This window comes from Ambystoma mexicanum, chromosome 8 (genome assembly GCF_040938575.1).
Source record: "Ambystoma mexicanum isolate Mex_15411 chromosome 8, UKY_AmexF1_1, whole genome shotgun sequence".
NCBI lineage: Eukaryota > Metazoa > Chordata > Amphibia > Caudata > Ambystomatidae > Ambystoma > Ambystoma mexicanum.
In genome coordinates, this window is record NC_090929.1 from 475,397,130 (window position 1) to 475,416,893 (window position 19,764).

The window sequence follows — 19,764 nt, forward strand, 5'->3', positions numbered from 1 at the left end:
ACCCTTTTGTTAAGTCTAAGGTGGATAGAAAGGTGGCTGGTCTGAGTTTATCAATTAGGTCATTGATGAGTGACATTGGTATGCACCGAAGTCGGAAATTGCATTCACTTGACGGAAGACTGTGCAGAACCTCCAGGAACGGTCAGGTTTAGTGACCAACACGATTGGGGGGGACCATGGGCTCAAAGAAGGCTCGATAATATTGGCTTTCAACATTTTATTTATTTCCTCGACCACTATCTGTTTACGGGCTTCTGGGAGTCTATAAGGTTTTAAATAAACCACGTTTCCCTTAGGTGTTCTAATAAAGTGGTAGGTGCCTTTTATTCTTCCTGGTTTCTCTGAAAATACATCAGGAAAGGATGTGACTACATCTTTTAGATCTTCTTGTTGTTGAATAGGGAGCTCTAGAGGAATTAAATCAAAGTTGTCTATTTCTTCTGAAACCAAACAGGATATTACTTTGCCATGAGTGGTTGACGGGTTCTCTTTCCAAGAGATTTATGTGCTATAAATGGACCTGCTGTTTCCTATTGGGTTGGGCTACTTTATAAGTACAGGGTCCTGTCCGTTCTAATATTTCGTAGGGTCTGTGCCACTTAGAAACAAGCTTGTTTTCTGAGGTGGGTAGGAGGACTAGTACTTTCTGTCCTATGGAGAACGATCTTAAGCTCACCTTCCTGTAGTAAGTGGATTTTTGCTGGCTCTGGGATTTTTCCATGCGAGTACAGACTAGATCTCGAACAAGTCTCATATGTTCTCGCATTCTAGTAGCGGTTTGCCAGATGGGAATGAGTGCCTCTTCTCGTTCTTCACAAGGTTCACAGAGCATATCCAGGACATCTCTAGGCTCTCTACCATAAAGTAGTTCAAAAGGAACGAATCCCGTGGAGCCCTGAGGAGTTTTCCTTACTGCAAATAGTGCCAATGGGATCATTCAGCCCAGTCTTTCCCATCCTTCTCTACCAATTTCCGTACAATAAATATCAGAGTTTTATTGAATCTTTTTACCAAGCCATCGGTTTGGGGATGGTACACAGAAGTCCGTAAGGTGGTAATATGGAGTAGCTCTTTGACTTCTGCCATAAGCTTACTAATAAAATTATAACCTTCATCGGTTAGTATTTCTTTGGGCAAGCCGACCCGGGAAAAATATGGTAGAGGTGTTTAAGGATTTGTTGTGTGGTATTAGTACGCAATGGGAATGCTTTGGGTATTTTGTTGCATAGTCCACAATTACAAGGACATATTTGTTGCCTAGTCTGGATGTTTCTAGAGGTCCAATGATGTCCATCCCGATTCTTGAAAAGGGGACTTCTATGATTGGTAAAGGATTCAGAGGGGCAGGTCATGGGATGTGCGTGCTGGTTTTCTGACATATTTCACATGTCTGAATAAAGCTTTTTATATCAGCGTGGATACCTGGCCAGTAAAACTTCCCACTGATATGTGCCTGGGTTTTGGATTGTCCTAAGCGTCCCCCGGTAAGATGGGAATGCACAATCTCCAGTACAACCTTTCAGTGGGTCTTGGGGATTACCAACTGTGTCTTTACTAAGCCTTCTGTAGATGTTTATCTTCAGTATAACAATCCCTGATTTAAGAAGAAAAAGGGGCTTCCCTTCTCTGCACTTCTCCTTCTTTAATAGCTTGTGAAAAAGCTTCAGCAAGAGCTAGATCATTTCACTGGGTGAAGGCTAGGTTGGGATAGAAAGTAGGCTCTTCTCCCTTCCTTTCTTAGATGTTAACTTTTATCAGCTTCCCCAAAGCCTAATGTACCTCTTTGTCTTTCGTCTGGTTCGCTTTCTTTAAACTGAGGAAATGGAGCCCTTTCCAAAATTCCTTGAGCAATTTGATCCCCACAACATACTTCAAATATGATTTCCCCATGATTGGGTAAGAGAAGCTTTATGCCTCAGTGGAAGTCGAGATCGATGACGCCGGCTAAAACATCTATACCGAACACAGTAGGCCAGATTATGGGGCCAACCTTATGTAATACCCCAAAGGGGGTATCAAAACCAAATCTGTAGGAATCATTCTTCTTTTCCCAGTAGGGATAACGGCTTCCCTACTGCTACAGATATCGAAACCTATTTATTGTTTTGTGACAACAGAGGGGCTAGAAACTCTATGACCTACGTTTTTGAAATGATATTATAGGGTTCCCCAATTAGTTTAAACTGAGTCAGATCCCACTCTGACACCATATGTAAGGAAGGCATGGTATCAAAGTAAGACAGACACAAGTGATCACAGTTCAAGGGTGTTTTTTAACTGTAAAATGGGTGAGATAAACGCCTAATCTAAACCGAAATCTAAGATGGGAGCAAGCTACGACCATCAAATAATAATACAGTCCTAGCGGAGACTAGTCAAATAAAAAGGGCATATACTAAAAAAAGAAAACGAATGCCAATCCTTATCGCTATGCTACAAAATAGTGCGGAATAATGTTCACAAGAAAAGAAAGTAGTGTTCACAAAATGATAAATCAGGATGTTATGGCCGGGGTCTCCCTTCCCCACGTTTTTAACATAGGACAAGGCGGGACTCTTGAGCACAGCACTCTCCTATGCTTCTCTGGCCCGAGCGCACAGTTCCTTTCCTCATTATCAGGGCCTTTCCTTTCCTCATTATCAGGGCTTCTGTGCCCAAGTCTCTTATGCAAAGTCTCTTGCTTCAGAGGAAACAAAGCATGGACCAGTGGATCAGGGTGACACAACTCGCTATTCTCAATGAATACACATTTTATTAAATAATTCACATATAAACATCAATCTGTAGGTCCCATTAAAAAACAACAAATTCATTTAATACAAAACAATCACAATTCTTTCACAACTCCATATTCTCCATCCATCATTCATGCATACATACATAAAACCTTAACGGCCTATTTTTCATAGTGAAACAATACCAAATGTTACACAGATATTGTCATTTCATCATCTATTCTCTCTGACCCTGTCCTTATTACAAATGTCATATACAGTTTGTTAATAATTTCCAAACGGTTCCTGTGGTCGTCAACAAGTGTTTCGGTCAAATGGACACCAATTATGTCCTTTTCTTCTCAAGACCTTCCTCATGACATGAGGCAAAATCTAATAGTCCTGCCTCTCATGGACTGAAGTAAGCCATTTTAAATCCCCATGTAGTAACTCTGGGGATACAGAAAGATGTAATGGAATAAATCCTTCTATGGTGCCTATTGTCCTGTAACCACCAAGTCGTCTCTGGATTGGTGTCTTCTAGTCACCACTCATAACAGACATGCAACCTTTGTCTCTGTCTTCTTTCAAGTGAGTCTCAGCCAGTGGATAATGCTTTCCAATGTGACTTACTTCAGTCACTATAGGTCATCAAAGCCGTGTTCTCGATGTCTCAGAAACCGCTGCGCCTATCCTCGAGCCTCCAAAAGGTATCAAGTTGCATCACCACCCGACTCCAGAAGTCCATTTCCTGAAGGACCATGGATTGTTGTTGCAGGAAAACCCCTAGTGTATAGTATTTATCTTGCTTTAGAGGGCCTGATATATCGTAAACAACACAGCAAAAGTTCCTTCTTTTAATCTGCACGTTGGCCGATAACTCTTCACCCTTGTAGCCCCCTCAGCCTGGCTCCGATCCTTCTTTCATCGTTGGCCTCCCTCAGACGGGCTCAGACCAACAACTCATTGTGGACATTCCTCAGTTGTTTTCATGCTTGTCGCAATGTTCACGGGTGTGCTACTATTCACCCCAATTCTCAGACATCCCTCAGTCGGGTTCACGCTTGACATTATAACACAGTTCAATTTGTTGTATACAATGTGTCAAAGACTTTCGACTGTACAAGGGTTTTGGCTTGACCCTCGTATGACCACTTTGACACCTCACGCTGGCCTCCCCTAATGCCTCTTGGAATTTTGTAGTTTCCACAATGTTAGCCTTGCTTCATTCTCCTTGTTCAGGAGACGGTACCAGTTAGTCCTTCGAATGAGCACCCAGGTGGAGCTGGACCACCCCTTTTCTGGTACCAATTTAACTCACAAAAGACCTCTGTCTATTATCTTCTTTCTTCCTGTACAATGTTGCCACTGCAACCTTGAGCCTAACACAGTCCAGTCCACTATCAGTTTCTTCCGACTCACTGACAATGCTGAACTCAGTGTTTCTTTTGCCGCTGCAGTCAAGGGTTGTATCACAATGGTAACCGCTTCTCCCCGCCCTGGCTATCAGTGCGGGAGGGTCCCATGTACCGCTGATATCCGTCACACCACTCGCCAGCTGCGATTCCCGGTCTTACGTTTCCTTAGTTAGAGGCTTCGCGTGTCTGGGTTGAAAAGGGCAAGGGTAATTCCTTCCTGGTTGTCCCTTCAGGTCTCACTGCCTTTCTCCTCCATTTTAACTAGCGCCCCGGAATAGTTGCTTGCTCGTGTGTTCGGCCTTGCTCAAAATGTGCTCTTTTGCTCCACCTTTTATCCCTGCGGGGAAGGGAATGGGCTGTCAGGTGTGTGTAGTTATTGGCAATTGACTGACTCTGCCTGACCCTTGAGTTGGGACATGTCAGATAAACGGCTTTGGTGTTAGTCTGTTGTCACTCATGGTGTGATAAAGTGTTTGTGTTGGAAAAGGGGCGGGGGTAGAGTTTCTAAATATCCTACTGGGCTGTATGGGGAAAAGGTGTCATAAGGAAGGGGATAGCGCGTCTCACCCTTCAGTGTCTCACTTCCTCTCCCCGAAAGTACCCCCATCCAGGTGATCCTCCCACACTGGTCCACCCCCAGGAACTGGATCCAATAGCGATGGCTGTGTCCTGGCCACCTGGATGATAAATCCCTGGGGGCTAGCGGGTGAGACACCTTCAGGTTTCTCACAGTATTAATTCACTTTTTTGGTTTCTGTCTGAAATCACTTTATCAACAAATAAACGCACACCTGTGCCTTAAAAAATACAATGTAAACTGTTCCCTTTAAACGAGGTAATTCGGCAATGAATAGCACGGACTCCAAGTATTGCGTGGATGGGTTGTGGGGTACCATATGGCACTAGAGATGCTTTAATTTAACTGGAGTTGGTCCACCGGCTTTTGCTGGTTTGTGTGATGCCTCACACGTACTTTTTTTGTTTTTTTACCGCTAGCGAGGCTTTTTCCACAGCCTCATTGAAGGCTGCAACTTAATTTGTGTGCGCTGCCCTGAGTAACCTATAAGGCTACCAGGGCACGGTACTCTGATTTCCCCATTTTGTACCGCGTTCCACTTTTCACCAAAATAGTATGTTGAGTTGAAAGATGGGGACATCTGTGTATTTTGTTTTTGGCAACACCACTGTGCCATCTTTTACAGTGCTCATATATGCACTTAGACCCTGTGCAGGACCCATCCGAAAGATCGAGGGATCAAAGGAAAACCCGCAGTCACAGTACACGGCTACGGTTTATTTATTGTATACCAAAGAAAGCAGAAGATTAGGATCAAGTGGGCTGCCTTCCAGGGTAAGGGTTCTCAAGTAAAACCGATTGGTCAGGCTTCCTTTAGGGTAGTGTTCCCGAGTCCAGCCTAAAACGTTTTTACCAGAGCCCAGTACGCTTCTGGATAGTGGATAGCATTGTGTTGATCATGGGTGAGACGAGCCACTAGTTAGCAGGGTGGGCTGGCTTACATAGAGCACTATATAAATGCCAAATAACATAACATACAGGGAACTCTGGAGATTTCTACGGTGGGCCTCGGCCCCCTGGCCTCTTTTGTGTGGGAACCATGGGTTTCTGCTCCTCTTCACCTCTCTCCTATGTACCCTAATTCCTCTCTTCCATCTCTCCTCTTCCCTCCCTTCCCTTTGAAGTCAAGGATTTAGCCAAGCAGAGCCACCTATAAGCTGAAACTATTGCATTAGAGTGCAGATAGGAAGGAATGGCATATGAGGAGGGACACCCAGCGTGTAGGTGTTGTTTGGTGACTGTTTGATCATAGCAATGCTAATCCCCATGGCCATTCCTACTTACTTCCTGCCCCTCCCTGCCCAAAACAACTCCCCACAGACACTCTTTGAGCTCGCTTTATTCAAGCCTTACCCTCAAACTTTGTGCTTGAAGTACCTGCCAGTGTTTTTTCTATTCTGAGAGTTAATGACTTAATTGGAGTTGTAAACACACTACTTATGCAATACACTGTCTACACCAGGTCTGCCTCCAGCCACCCGATTTATAAGCACTATGAGTCCTTCACTAAAGTTCTGTTAAAAACAAGCATTGATAAAGCCAACAGTTTTGGGTTGTGTATGAGTATTAGGCATTTGCCCAACAGTGCTGTTAGTTGCCCAGGTACTCGCACCAATTTGCACCTGCTACTACCAATGCCCAGTTAATAACACTACGGCAACGTCTGGCAAGTGCCTTTCCATATCAAAACACAATTCGTAATATGGCGTAATATGGGGCCATATCAAAACACAATTCCAGGGCCACTGTTGGTTCCCGTTCACCCCTACTAGCTAGTAATCATCCCCCTTAGTTACTGTTCCTAAAGGTTGCAGTGTATCCGCTATTACCATTGCATTAGTTGTGGGCTGGATCCTGCAGGGATCACCCCTTGCGCCTCCTTTCTGATAGGTGTCGGTGCTGCATTTTGCTTGGCTCTTCTGAGGTTGCTGAAAAACTAGCAAGCACAGTATCCCTGGATCGACGATTTCTCTCTACGACCTCACAAACACTTCTTTAAAACAACGAGGTACTGTTTTTTTCCCACTAGAGGCAACACTTTAACTTGAATAGTTAAAACTAACTTCAACCTAGAGAACACTGACATCCTGATTCATGGAATTATTTGCGTGCCATTCTTTTCTTCCCGAAAATCCCCATACCTCAAACAGGGATTTTCGGGCAGAAAGGCACGCAAATGTGCGTTTTACGTGCAAATAATTCCATGAATCAGGTAATAAATGTATATTAGCATGTTTTACAACTCTCCTACTATCGTAAACCAATTATTTACTTCACTCCATTGTTTGACCGGGGTTATGATATTGTTTGATTTATTCGGTCTGTGAATATGCTGATCAGAAGCTGCTAAAACACCACGTGAGAGCAAGCCACAAGCTACTCGGCCCAACCACCTCGCGAAAACATTTGCAAAGATAACTGCTATTTTTTACACATTTCTTTTGAGGAACTGAAAATGCAAACATTTTAACTCGAGCCTAAAAGTATGTCGCTATGGTATTTGATCCCAGTTGTTTGACTTGCTGGTGAATGCCAGTGTGGACGAATGTGGACGAAGAAGGAGGTGAGGCCGGAGAGGCCTGCATGAATGGATGGGTTATGGAGTAACACTAAATCAGGGGGTAACAGATTCGCGCGCGACAAATGCCGCATTTAAGTACCCGAGCTCTAGCAAACTAGTAGAGCTTTCAACGGACGACTGTCGAAAAATTAGGCCTCTGGCTAATCTCAAGGAATTCCAGGTGCGCCACGCCACGCGAGGACTGCTTTGGACAACTTTTGATCATGGTCACTTACACTTTGCTCGTACACGAGGTGCGAGAACCTGTGTAGCACTTTTCTAGGTGACGCTATCTGGCACCAAATATAAACCGCAAACTCTCAGTTGTGGCACCTTAAAAGACCACAGCGAACCGCTGCATCTGTCACTATCAATACATTAATGGGCTTCAGTGAGTCATCGGGGCAAGGGGAGTGTGTATGTCTGTCTGTCGATTGATGTTCTGGGGCTCATCCTTGGTTTTCTATACCTTCGCCTCCTTGCTCTGACTGTAAAATCTTATTTTGGACATGCTAGTACCTTTGTGACGCTATCGTGCTTTGCAATGTTTGTTTCTCCTTTAGTGTGTTCTGTTACTCTATGGTATGTTTATGTCGATGCTATGCTGTGTTAAGTTACGAATGCTTCAATATGTCTTGCCATGTTAGGTTGCTGGAACATGTTATACTCAGGCAATGTAACCCGAGGAGAAGGGGCATTACCTGCAGGGTAATGCCCCCAGGGCCATAGTTGGAAGCCAGAGCGAAGAGAGGGCTTTAAAGTAGTCCCAGGGGCATTACCCTACTGGTAATGCCACCTCTCGAAGGGTTATATTGCCGTTAGTATCCCGGCCAAGGCAGGAGAGGGTGCTGATCTCTCAAAAGGCTGCCTGGTGGGGGTGCCTGTAGCCCATTGAGCCGGGGTTCATTAAGGGGATGTGGCCTAATGAGCCAGCAGGTGACCCCCACCATTACGCCACAACCCCATGATGAGTTTGGCTCGTTTTACAGTGCCATTAAGGCACTGATCCTATCTCTATATATATATATATATAAAGCAGAGCATCTGTTAGTTTGTTCCTTATACAATTCCACACTGTTCCACAAATCTGCACCAAATTTTGCATAGTTACCTGCTAGGACCCTCCAGACCTTATTGGCTACATGAAAGTTGGACAATCCACCCCTTTCCCTGGATTTCAGCCCTGTCAAACATGAGACGGTTGCCTGAAATTGGTGAAAACATTAAAGTGGTCATGGACAATGGCTAATTTTAAGCGACTCTGTGCAAGGAAAAAAACTTGATGGTATAGGGACCTCGAAAAATCACATTTCAAGGTCCAGGGATGCCCCGCTTCTGAGATATTTGCACTGTAACGCACTGCTCCGTGCCAGGGTGTGGCAATAGGTGGGGAGAGCGCACTGTGATGAACCATGCAGAGTCATCACCAAACCCCAGCCTAAAGTCTCCTCCTACATGGCCAGTGAAAGGCAGCAGCTACCTGATCCTAACCCTGGCATGCTATCAATGTACCAATCCCTCTAATATCAATGTCCAAAGAGCCTGTTATAAAAAGTCAGTCAAACAGAACAACGTTGGTATCTCAAAGACTCTGAAAACCTTGAATTGTCATAATTCTGCCTTAATGAGAAATCCTCACTCTAATGTGGAATTACAAACTCTTTTCACAGCCTCCCCTCATTCTAATAACTCTCAGTTCATACAACAGTCTGAATTAATTAAAAATAACATGGAACAACTTAATGTTACACATTCTTCTATGGACTTGAGCTCCCATAATGCTAAAAGTACTGGGACGGTGGAATTTCCCCTGCCTAAAGAAATCTAAGGAAAGTCTATGTCTATAAGTCCAAACCAAAAGTCTGTCTCTGTCAAAACATATGCTTGTCCTCACAACTACAACATTTAGTGGGGAAATGGTCTCAGCCAAATATGAGTGATCAAGTTCAATATAGTTCCAGTGTAACTTCTTTACAAGGAGGTTTAATCACGTTATGAAGTTACCTTCTGTAGGTTCACTGGCATCACAGTTTGCATCAAAAGAAAGTCTTGGGTTTCCCTTCCACAAGTTCAAATGTAATTAAATTCATACAGCACTGTGATCTTGGGACTCCCTTCCCCAAGATAAACACACTCCAGTTCTATGGTTCTCAGGGTTCCCTTCCCCAAGATTTGTACTAAACATTTAGCTTGCTTCCTCTGTTCAAAAGTTCATAAGAGTCTGTTTGATCTGCCCTTTAGTTCGCTTCACCCAGGACACCAACTTCTTTGCTGCTTTTCCAATATGTAGTTGTTTCTGGTCCAGGTGCTGTAATCAGACCACAAGGTCCACCCATTACAGGTCACGCAACCAGCAACCGCATACCTTGTCTGTGTTTTGACTCTTGATGTTAGTAATATCAATGTGAGGAAACTTCCCGGTCTAGGCAGGTTGTCCATGAAGAGATTGAATAGAACATACAGAGGCAGAAAATGCTGAACTTTTTTAATTCAGATTTTGACTTCAAATGCACCCTCCCCACCCCTGCAGCCTCCCAACATTCATCCTACCCTAATATATCACCTTACCCAACTCCCCATCTATTAATTTGCTAAAAAGTCAAAAAATTCAAATAAAAAAATAGTCATTTTCTGCCTAGGTTTTTTTTCATTCGAATTCTTCTGCGGCTACCATCTAGCTACAGTTGTCAGACCACACGGTTCACCCATCACAGGTCACGCAACCATACGTTTCCCCAAAGCCGTCATTTGGTACCTATGTTCAAGACAACTCTTCACTTTCACATTATTCTTAAAGTGCTTTTGTAATAGTGGTCTACTTGATATACTCGATTGTTCCAGAATGTTTATATACAGGCCGATTCATGGAATTAATGTGCGCTGAAAATATCGGCGCAAGCGTGCGAAGACGTGCGATTCGCAGTGAAAGAGCGAAAATCGCAGTGCAAGTGCGAATATCGCAGGGAAACCAGCGCACATCAATTCATGGAAGTCGTGCGCGAGTAAAATCTGGGATGTGTGCTGAAAAAGTGTGTGGCGCACGCCGGCGCACAGGTCATCTAACGGCGTGCGCTAAGGCCACAGCAAAAGCGCACATTGCGCGGCGCACATAACAAAAGTGGGCGGAACACGGGTCGTGACACGCGGAATGGGGAACAACTTGTGAAAATGTGGGCGTCACGGGGGAAGTACAGGATTCAAGTGCGCAGAACGCCCACACGCTCGCCTACAACACGTATTCATGGAATCGAATAGGGCAAAACAGCGCGCGGGCAAAGACTCGCACAGGCCTAAACCCATCCGCCACACGAAGGAAGGCGGTCGCGTCCCTGCGCGTGAAAAAAATGTGCACCAAAATGTGCGCCCACAAAAAGCAGGTATATACAGCTATGTAGAATGTCCCATACTGTGGGCCTCTAGGAAAAACATCGTGCAAAGGGGTACGCGACAAACACGGACACCCGCTGTGTGAAAAATAGCATGTGCGTGCATTTCGGGGGTGCGCGGGAAGTTCTACGCGCTATTTGCCCTGGTGGAGCGGGGTACGTGTATTTCAGGGGTGCGCGTGAAGTTTCACACGCGATTGGCCTGGGTACGTGTATTTCAGGGGTGCGCGTGAAGTTTCACACGCGATTGGCCTGGGTACGTGTATTTCAGGGATGCGCGTGAAGTTTCACACGCGATTGGCCTGGGTACGTGTATTTCAGGGATGCGCGTGAAGTTTCACACGCGATTGGGCATGGGCGAGCGGGGTACCACTCACCGTCTGCCTTGCGTGTAGAAGAACGCGTAACCAACACCCATAGCGTGTGAACCCCAACGCCTGGAAAACACATGCACCGCACCCCACGAAAAGCACGTACAGGCCCGTGCGCGGTACGTCACAGATGCGCTTACGCGCTGAAGGCCTTTGGTCCAATGAAATCGCGTATGCGTGCTGAGGCGCCTATGCGCTAAGGGACTTTCCTCGAATTTCACGCTGACGTGCAAGAATTTCACATGCCAAATCACTCCGTATCAAGCTGGCACGCGAAAACACACGGAAGACCACGCTCCTACCCAAAAGGCCGAATTACTGCCCCCCAGAGCCCCGACCAGCCTCCCATGAGCCATCTGCTGCTGCCTGCCTGCCTGCTGCCATCGTGCCCTGCCATTTTGTGCCTGCACATCTGCCATCTGCAGGGGTCCAGTTGCTGTGTCCACCCCTGCTGGAACAGAAGACTCCCCACTGGTATACCATCGCTCCACAGCCCAGCCCCAGGACCCAGTTGCCCACCCACGCCTGCCACGGGGGTCGCCATGTCGGGGCAAACATCATCTGAGACCGCTGGCGACCCCCAGCCAGAGGGGCAGAGGGCCACCAGCTTCAGTCAGAAGGAAGTTGGTGTCCTGGTGGAGCTGGTCCTGGGGCATTATGATGCCCTCTTCGGATCATCACGCGCCAACAAGGAAGGACGGGACAGGATCTGGGACGACTTTGTGGTTGCCATCAACGCGGAGGGGGTGGCAACCCGCAACATCAAGCAAGTCAAGAAGCGCTGGGAGGACTTAAGGTCCAGGACCCTCTTAAAGGCCCGATGCCTCGTGGAGGGGGGCCGGGGCCGCATGAGTACCGTCCAGCTGCGGGTCCTGGAACGCGTACGCGCTGCGCTCCACACCCATATCCTTGAGACGCAGACCCGTCTGGAGTTGAGCGGTAAGTGGCCAAGCATTGCTGTGTGAGACAGGGCATGTTGCAGTGTGCTGGTTGTCTGATACTTGCCTGTATGTGTGACATAGGCCATGTACGTATGTGTGTGTGCAGGGACATCATGGTCATGCATGTGAAACCAGTAATGTGTGAACCACATGGTTGGTGCATGTGTTTAAATGCAACATGGGAGCTCTATGCGGAATGGACACATGAGAGCATGCCAGTCTCTGTTCCTGGACATGGGTGGGGGTGAGGGATGAGTGCTGATGCCACGTACATGTATGGTGTCCATGTCTGTGTGTCTGACCTGCGTGTCTGTGACTTGTGAATGCCATGGATGCATGACACATGTCTGTGACAATGTTCAGATTCACTGATGAAGCCTAGTCATCCTTGTATCCACTGTGTCTGGGGTGTACGAGGCCAGATGGGTGAAACTACGGTGAAGTGTGTGCATGTGATAGGCATGACCAATGATGCATGTGAGTTTCAAACCAACATTGTATGTTTCAAGAGTCCCTTGGACATGTATGCTAATGTCGATAGCATGCGCCATGCCTGTTACTGAATGTGTTTTGCCTGCACTGACCCATGTGTTGTGGAGGGACATGATGGAAGTGATGTTTGACAGTGCCACTCATCTGCCATTGCTTCCTGTCTAGGGGACCATTGTACAGTACCCTGATGCTTGTGTTCTATGTCTCCCTCTACACAGTGGCAAGTGAAGAAGAGGGCGGAGACGGCGCTGTGGATCAAAGCAGCGGGGATGCCCCCACAGCTGCAGCGGAAGGGGGGGTGAGCCCCCACAGGGGCTTGCAATGGCAGAAGACGGTGTGGAGCCATCCAGGTTGGTGGTTTCCACAGAGGAGGAGGAGGAGGCCGCTACTGAGCTGCACATGGGGCCTGGTGGGGGTGGTACCACTGGTGCAAGTGGTGCAGTCCAGGGGCAGGAGGCAGCACAGGTTGCCATGGAGGGGCCTGTGCATGTCACTGTCCCTGACACTGTGACTGCACCAGCAGAGATGCCCCATCCCAGGCCTGTCCGCAGGTAGGGGGGATGTCCATGTCATCTGACACTCCTCTACCTGCGGACGAGGGGACCCATGGCCATATGGAGAAGGTCCTGATTGGTGTCGCGTTGCGCACGGGTGTCATTCGTGATGATGTGCGTGCTTTCCGGGGGGAGCACGCACGTCATTACGAAGAGCAGCGTGCCAGCATGGCCCAGTTGGGAGCGACCATGGTCGGGGGTTTCGTAAATGTGTCGGCCACTCTGGCGACCCTCTCCTCCTCTGTGGAGGCTATGCGCCAGTAGTTCTCCATGCTGTCTTCCTGGCCCAGATGCCACCAGGGCCCCCTGTGCACCTGCCCCGACCAACGCAGCCAGCTCGGTGGGGCTCCCATCCCTGCCACAGTCGGGAGTCGGAAGTCCAGCAGGGGTGGACACACCAGCAACTGGACCCCAGCAGATGGAGGATGTGCCAGCATCATCGGGCAGGGCACGTGCACGACGGCGTCGGTGGATTCCATCAGCCTGGATGCCGTCGTGCTGGCAGAGGCAGTTGCGTCGGAGGCAGCGGCAGGCTCGACGTGGGAGGAATCATGGCTCGGGCCATCTACATCAGAGGGGCAGGCATCGGCCTGAGGGCAGGAGAACCCTGGAATGGGAGTGTCTTCCGTGTGGCAGCGGTTGGACCAGCAGATAGGTGCGGAGGCGGCGGGCGAAGGAGGAACGGCTCACAATGGTCAGGGCAGAGAACTCCATGCGCAGGGCGCTGAGGCGGGCTGAGTGCCTCGAGGGTATTCGCAGGGAGTTGGAGCTGGACACCGCATTATCCCTGCGAGACCTCGGGGCCAGTGAACATGCCCGCCTCCAAGCCATTGAACAGGAGTTCGATGATGCCCTGGCCCATGACATCAACCAGTGAGCCGTTGGACTTGCCCGCCGCCATGGTCTATAGTTCATTAGTGTTAAGTTTCCTTTATTTTTTTCTTCCCTTTGGGGCGCATGGACTATGCCCCACATTTTTGTATATAGTTGTTTATTCTGTAGGCTTTTTTGTAGGTTTCCTTTGGACAGTTGGGCTCATGGACCCAGGATTTCATCCTTGTAAATAGTTGGAGCGTGCATTTGTCGGCTTTTTCTTTTTTGATTATTCCATGGAGCAATGGATTTTACTTTTTCATTTCGGTTTGGATTTGTTTTGTTGGAAGGAGACTTTGGAGACATTTTTGATTTCATATATTTTGGATTCTGATTTCCTTTTTTTATCATTATGTGACATTCTGCATTGTTTTCCTTATGTCCATTGTTTGGTATTTGATTTTCTTTCACCACATTTTTTGTTCAATACATTTGTTCCCGTACTTCAATGTGTGGTATTCTCTCATTGGTTTCATGCATGTCATGATGTGGGTGTTCACATTCACTGGCACCCATTGTGTGTGTGTGACGGACATGTGCTGATGTTCATACATGCCATTTGGGTTGTTTCATGTAATGGGCATTTCAATGTGGGGTGTATGTTATGCTTGGTTGGTTATTTGGGCAGGGGTGGCGTGCAGTGGGATTTTGGTGGACATGAGGGCCATGATTGTGGGTCATGTTGATATGTTGCGGGGGGACATGAGTGGGACATGAGTGGGGGCCTGCTGGCAGGTGCCCCTGACTGCTGGGGGGTGGGGGTGCTGGGGGACATGAGTGGGGGCCTGCTGGCAGGTGCCCCTGACTGCTGGGGTGTGGGGGTGCTGGGGGACATGAGTGGGGGCCTGCTGGCAGGTGCCCCTGACTGCTGGGGGACATGACTGGGACATGAGTGGGGGCCTGCTGGGAGGTGCCCCTGACTGCTGGGGGGTGGGGGTGCTAGGGGACATGAGTGGGGGCTTGCTGGCAGGTGCCCCTGACTGCTGGGGGGTGGGGGTGCTGGGGGGCATGAGTTGGTGATCATATTGCAACGTGACATGTGGCTTGGCTGAGGGGCATGCCCATGGTGGATGGGCTGCCTGCGGGACATGACCAGGGGTGCAGGGTAGTCCCCTGTGGTGTGGGCTGCCTGCAGGGGCGATGGAGGGGGTAGAGGGGACACCTGGGAGGACCCACACTGCCAATTCACGTGTGAAACTTCCCGCACACCCCTGAAATGCACGTACCCAGGCCAATCGCGTGTGAAACTTCCCGCGCACCCCTGAAATACACGTACCCAGGCCAATCGCGTGTGAAACTACCCGCGCACACCTGAAATACATGTACCCCGCTCCCCCAGGCCCAATTCACGTGTGAAACTTCCCGCACACCCCTGAAATGCACGTACCCAGGCCAATCGCGTGTGAAACTTCCCGCGCACCCCTGAAATACACATACCCAGGCCAATCGCGTGTGAAACTACCCGCGCACCCCTGAAATACACGTACCCCGCTCCCTCAGGCCCAATCGCGTGGGAAACTACCCACGAGCCCCTGAAATACACGTACCCAGGCCAATCGTGTGTGAAACTTCCCGCGCACCCCTGGAATACACGTACCGAGGCCAATCGCGTGTGAAACTTGCCGCGCTCCCCTGAAATACACGTACTCCGCTCCCCCAGGCCCGATCGCGTGTGAAACTTCCCGCGCACCCCTGGAATACACGTACCCAGGCCAATCACGTGTAAAAATTCACGCGAACAACAGTTATACACGTACCCCACTCGCACAGGCCCTTTCGCGTGTGGAAGTTACCAGTTGCGCTGGATTGGGGATTTTGATGGCTTTTCCTTGCGCGAGGGCGTTCTTGGGGGCGTAACTGGCACTGCTGCGGGGTCGCTGTGCCAGGGCTGCTTTTGGAGGCTAAAATCCATGAATACGCTGTGCGCGGAAATCGATTTTAGCGCACGATGCTGGTGCAGACATTCGCACGGGAACACTGTACGCCAGCGGCATGGACAACTTTTGTGCGAATTTCTATGAATTACCCTGATAGTCTTTAGCACTTCATATTCTAATCAAGTAACAGCTTTAATTTCATTCAGTATTTCACAAATGTAACCTTTACTTGCTTTCACTCAAACCACGACTCTCCTGCCGCTCAAGATTCAGGATATCTAATGTTGTGTTAGATTCATCTGGATAGCACCTTTCATTCCGTTCGGCTTTCAATAAATGTAACTTTAAGTTGTGCAAACTTGAATAACACCTTTTATGCAATTCAGTATTCACAAAACGTTGGTTTTCACTTGTGTGGGTTTAAGCAGCACTTTTCACACATTTCGGCATTCAATAAAAGCAGCTTTCGCTACCTCCATGGACTGTAACCAATTCCAAGGTCCCTTGGAGCGCTCCGGCATTCCTAGTGCCTCCTGACACTTACCGGGTCTCTGTAACTTCACTGAGCAGCTTCTCCCCGAGCAGGAAAACCAACTTTTCAGTTCGCCGGGCACTCCATTCAGCACATGCCGGCATGCATGCTTGTTTTGTCTCTGCCCCCTAGCAGCGCCCGCTGCACGCCTTCCCTCCCAGGGGCTCCCAGTCCTGCACAGTGACCTCGGCAAGACACTCGGGATCTTTGTCGGCGTGTCATTGTCTCAGCTTCTCGCTCCTCAACACGGTAATTCCTCAGTTCCCTTTTCCTTCTGCAACTGTACCTCCTATGTGCTTCTGGATTCCACCTTTTATACTCTCCTCTATTACTAATAGGCTGCAGGTGAAATGAGGTATCCACAATTGCCTGACCCGCCTTGACTCTATTAGTGTGACATGCCTGATCTTCATAGCTACAAACCTTCAGAACACTCTTCTTCGTCTCAGTATCAGAGTGGTGTTTATACTAGGAAATCTGCACTACTCCTAGTTTCCTCTTCTTCTTCTCAGTACTTAACGGAAACTATAGGGGAGAATGGAATGATATTTACAATAGCCCTTAAAAGCTAATGGAGGGGACGGTAGGTCAGTATCATAAAAGGGGGATACCATGTCTCACCCCTGGGTATCCTCTCTCCAATCCTCCCTTGCCACCTGAACAGAAGATCCCCGGGGAGTAGATTTGAGAGTACCTTCAGGTTTCTCACACCTTGCAGTCTGATGGGGGATACACAGGATGTCCAGAGGATTCTTTAGCATCCTGAAGGGAATAAGACCCTGCCTGAAAGCAGTCACTTTCAGCTCACACTTGAACAATCAGCCTACACCTTCTCCCCCACACTATCGGACAACTGGACAAAATCCAAAATGGCCACCATACCAGTTATCTCGCCCTGACCCACAAGGAGGGGCTACATATGGGGCTACATATGACAATGTTCAACCCTCAATAGTTCCCCCATTTGCAGAACCTCAACTGAAGTCCCTTGTGGGTTAGAAGAACCACTATATAAAAGCAAAGTAGTCCAGAGCCAGCTTGTAAGTTGTAGGAAGAGGAAACTGGCAGAGAGTCTGGTAGGTCGGAGAAGAACAAGGAGAAGGCAGAGGAGGAGGGCAAGGATGCTCAAGAGTAAAAGGCAGGGGAGAACCAGAATGCAGCAGGAATGGAGGAGAAGCCTGGCGAAAGATTGGCAGAGGAGAGGTGATGGACAGAAATTACATTAGCTGAATGATGTGGTTATTATTGGAGGTGGTTGGTAGAGGAAAGTCTGTGGAGAAGATTGTAATTGGAACAGAACAAATTGATAGGTGGAAATAGTGAGCAGAAGAAGGTTGATGGAGGAGATTATAATAGGAGGAGGTAGTTCTGGTGTGCTAGGCCGCCCAAGGCAGGTACAGACGATGGGAGGGGTAATGAGATGGGGCAAGGGAGAATACCAGTAGCTTAAAGGCGAGGAAGGTCAAGTCTCCATGGGTTGCACAGTGGACCTACGGCCTCTCTGTCTCTTCCGCCACTGGCAAGAGTGGCCAAACAGCCCAAACTCCTGTCTGCACCTGTGATAGTCTGAAAAGACTGCATCTAGTGACATCAAAAAATAGGGGGTTCAGGAACCCTGTGACCTCCCATCACTGAAGTGGAGGGAGATAGTGCAACCTCCACAATATTTTGAGGACCAAAAACTTGACGCCCAGAACTGAGGAGGATTCCTGGCTTTTGAAGGTAGCGGGAGAAAGAGACTCACATGAAAAGACAGGGAAGAGGGTTAAGAAATTCCAAGAGCCAGGAAAAGACCTAACATCACAGTTGTTTTAGAGATTAGAATTCTGATGCTAGAGCCTTGATGGCTGGCAGCCACCAGAGACAAGGAAATAACTTTCAGCAGAAGCACCACTGGACAGTTGTTATATTGTTTTCTTTTCGTGGCCAGCTGCTACGTGCTAGCCCTTGTTGCTCCGGTGTACATAACCCTGAATAAAGTGCTTAATCAAATACACTGTCTTGGTGCCCTTCTTTGTCCTAGCTCTCCACTATGTCATGTTAGAAGTGGGATCTAGAAGACTTAGTTTGGCTAGCCAACCCAGCGCCGACCCCCAAGACCAAGTCAGCTCTTTAGCAGGCAAAACCACCCACCCAAAACCCCAGTGACGTTTCCTTCCTCAGGTGGGGACCAGCAGAGACTGCCCCTCTGCCACAGCTGCCCACTCTCCTTCTTGATTCCTACTCTCTGCTACTTCACACTCCTTAGATTACACCATTATTCTCTATGTGAATTCATATCGGGAATGCAACTACAGGCAGTAGGTCTCCCCAGCTCTCCACAGGAATCTTTTGAGGTAGGGGCTTCTCCTGGACACTGGCAACAATGTGACTTTGTCGCATTCACTCTGGCTTTCCTTAAAGCTCCTCCTTATGAGATTTTAAACCGGGTCTACCAGTACTGGTTGATGCTTTTCGGCTCCCAAAACCTGTTCTGATTGCAGAGGCCCTTTACAGGGATTGACCCAGAAAGGTCTAGGAATGGGATTCTATTTTGGTAAAAATACAGTCTTCCTCCTAAAAAGGACTACTCTACCTCTCTAGGTCTTTCAAGGGATGTATCCTCATTTCTCTGGTCCTCTAAGGCTGCGTGAGCTATGGGGTCCCATTTTTTCAAATGAATGGGACATTCTGAAATTCATAGCTGAGATTACAACCAATTACCAAGGAGGCACTTCTCTTACTTTTCCCAAAGTGTATAACTCATGGGGCTTGAGGGGTCCTTCAGTCTGCAAGTTGGTCCTTAGTTTGATTTGGCCTCTGCCCAGAAGTACAAAATCCGGGGGCCTCTGAATGTCATTAAACATAGGAAGGGGGAGAAAGATATGGCTCACTCTCAACACTACCTCCCTTTCATATCTCACCTGTAAGGTCCAGCCTTACTTTCTCCACTTGTAGCAAAAACCAATGCTTGGCTACCCTCCCCCTTCAGACTGAGGTTTAAAGGGGGTGGTGGGTGCTTTTGATGTCCAAGGTCGAACATTCTGGAATGGTTTACAACTTGGGATTCATTCTGCAATGTTCTTTGGTTGATTTCAAAACTCTCCTCAACCAACACCTGTTCTCCTAGGCAAGTAGGACACCACTGTCGTGAAACCCGTTGGGATAATAGTGCACTATGTAGATGCCATTGATAAGTCAAATCATGCCTGCTAGGTGGTCCTAAAACCATTGTTGTGTAGTGACCCGATTTAAAGTCCGACTCTAGCTAGTTGTAGGATGAATCAACATCATCCTCTAATCGAGGACAACCTCACCAATAAGAAGGGTGGAGGGACATGGGGAAATACTCTGTAATCCACCTCCACGGAGCACTTCACATAGCTTGCAAGTATCTCGGGTCCTAGAAGCCCTTGTGTTCAAGATTCCCTTTTCTCGGTGAATCATGGCATCTAAATATGTTGTTTCAGAAAGATGTTTGTGCCACCTG

At 48.1% G+C, this 19,764-nt stretch overlaps 1 protein-coding gene across 1 annotated transcript in view; it reads left to right on the top strand.

The window, feature by feature from the left end:
• PUSL1 (pseudouridine synthase like 1) overlaps positions 1-19,764 on the top strand; it is an 867,171-nt gene that overhangs the window by 113,096 nt on the left and 734,311 nt on the right. The window lies entirely within an intron of this gene.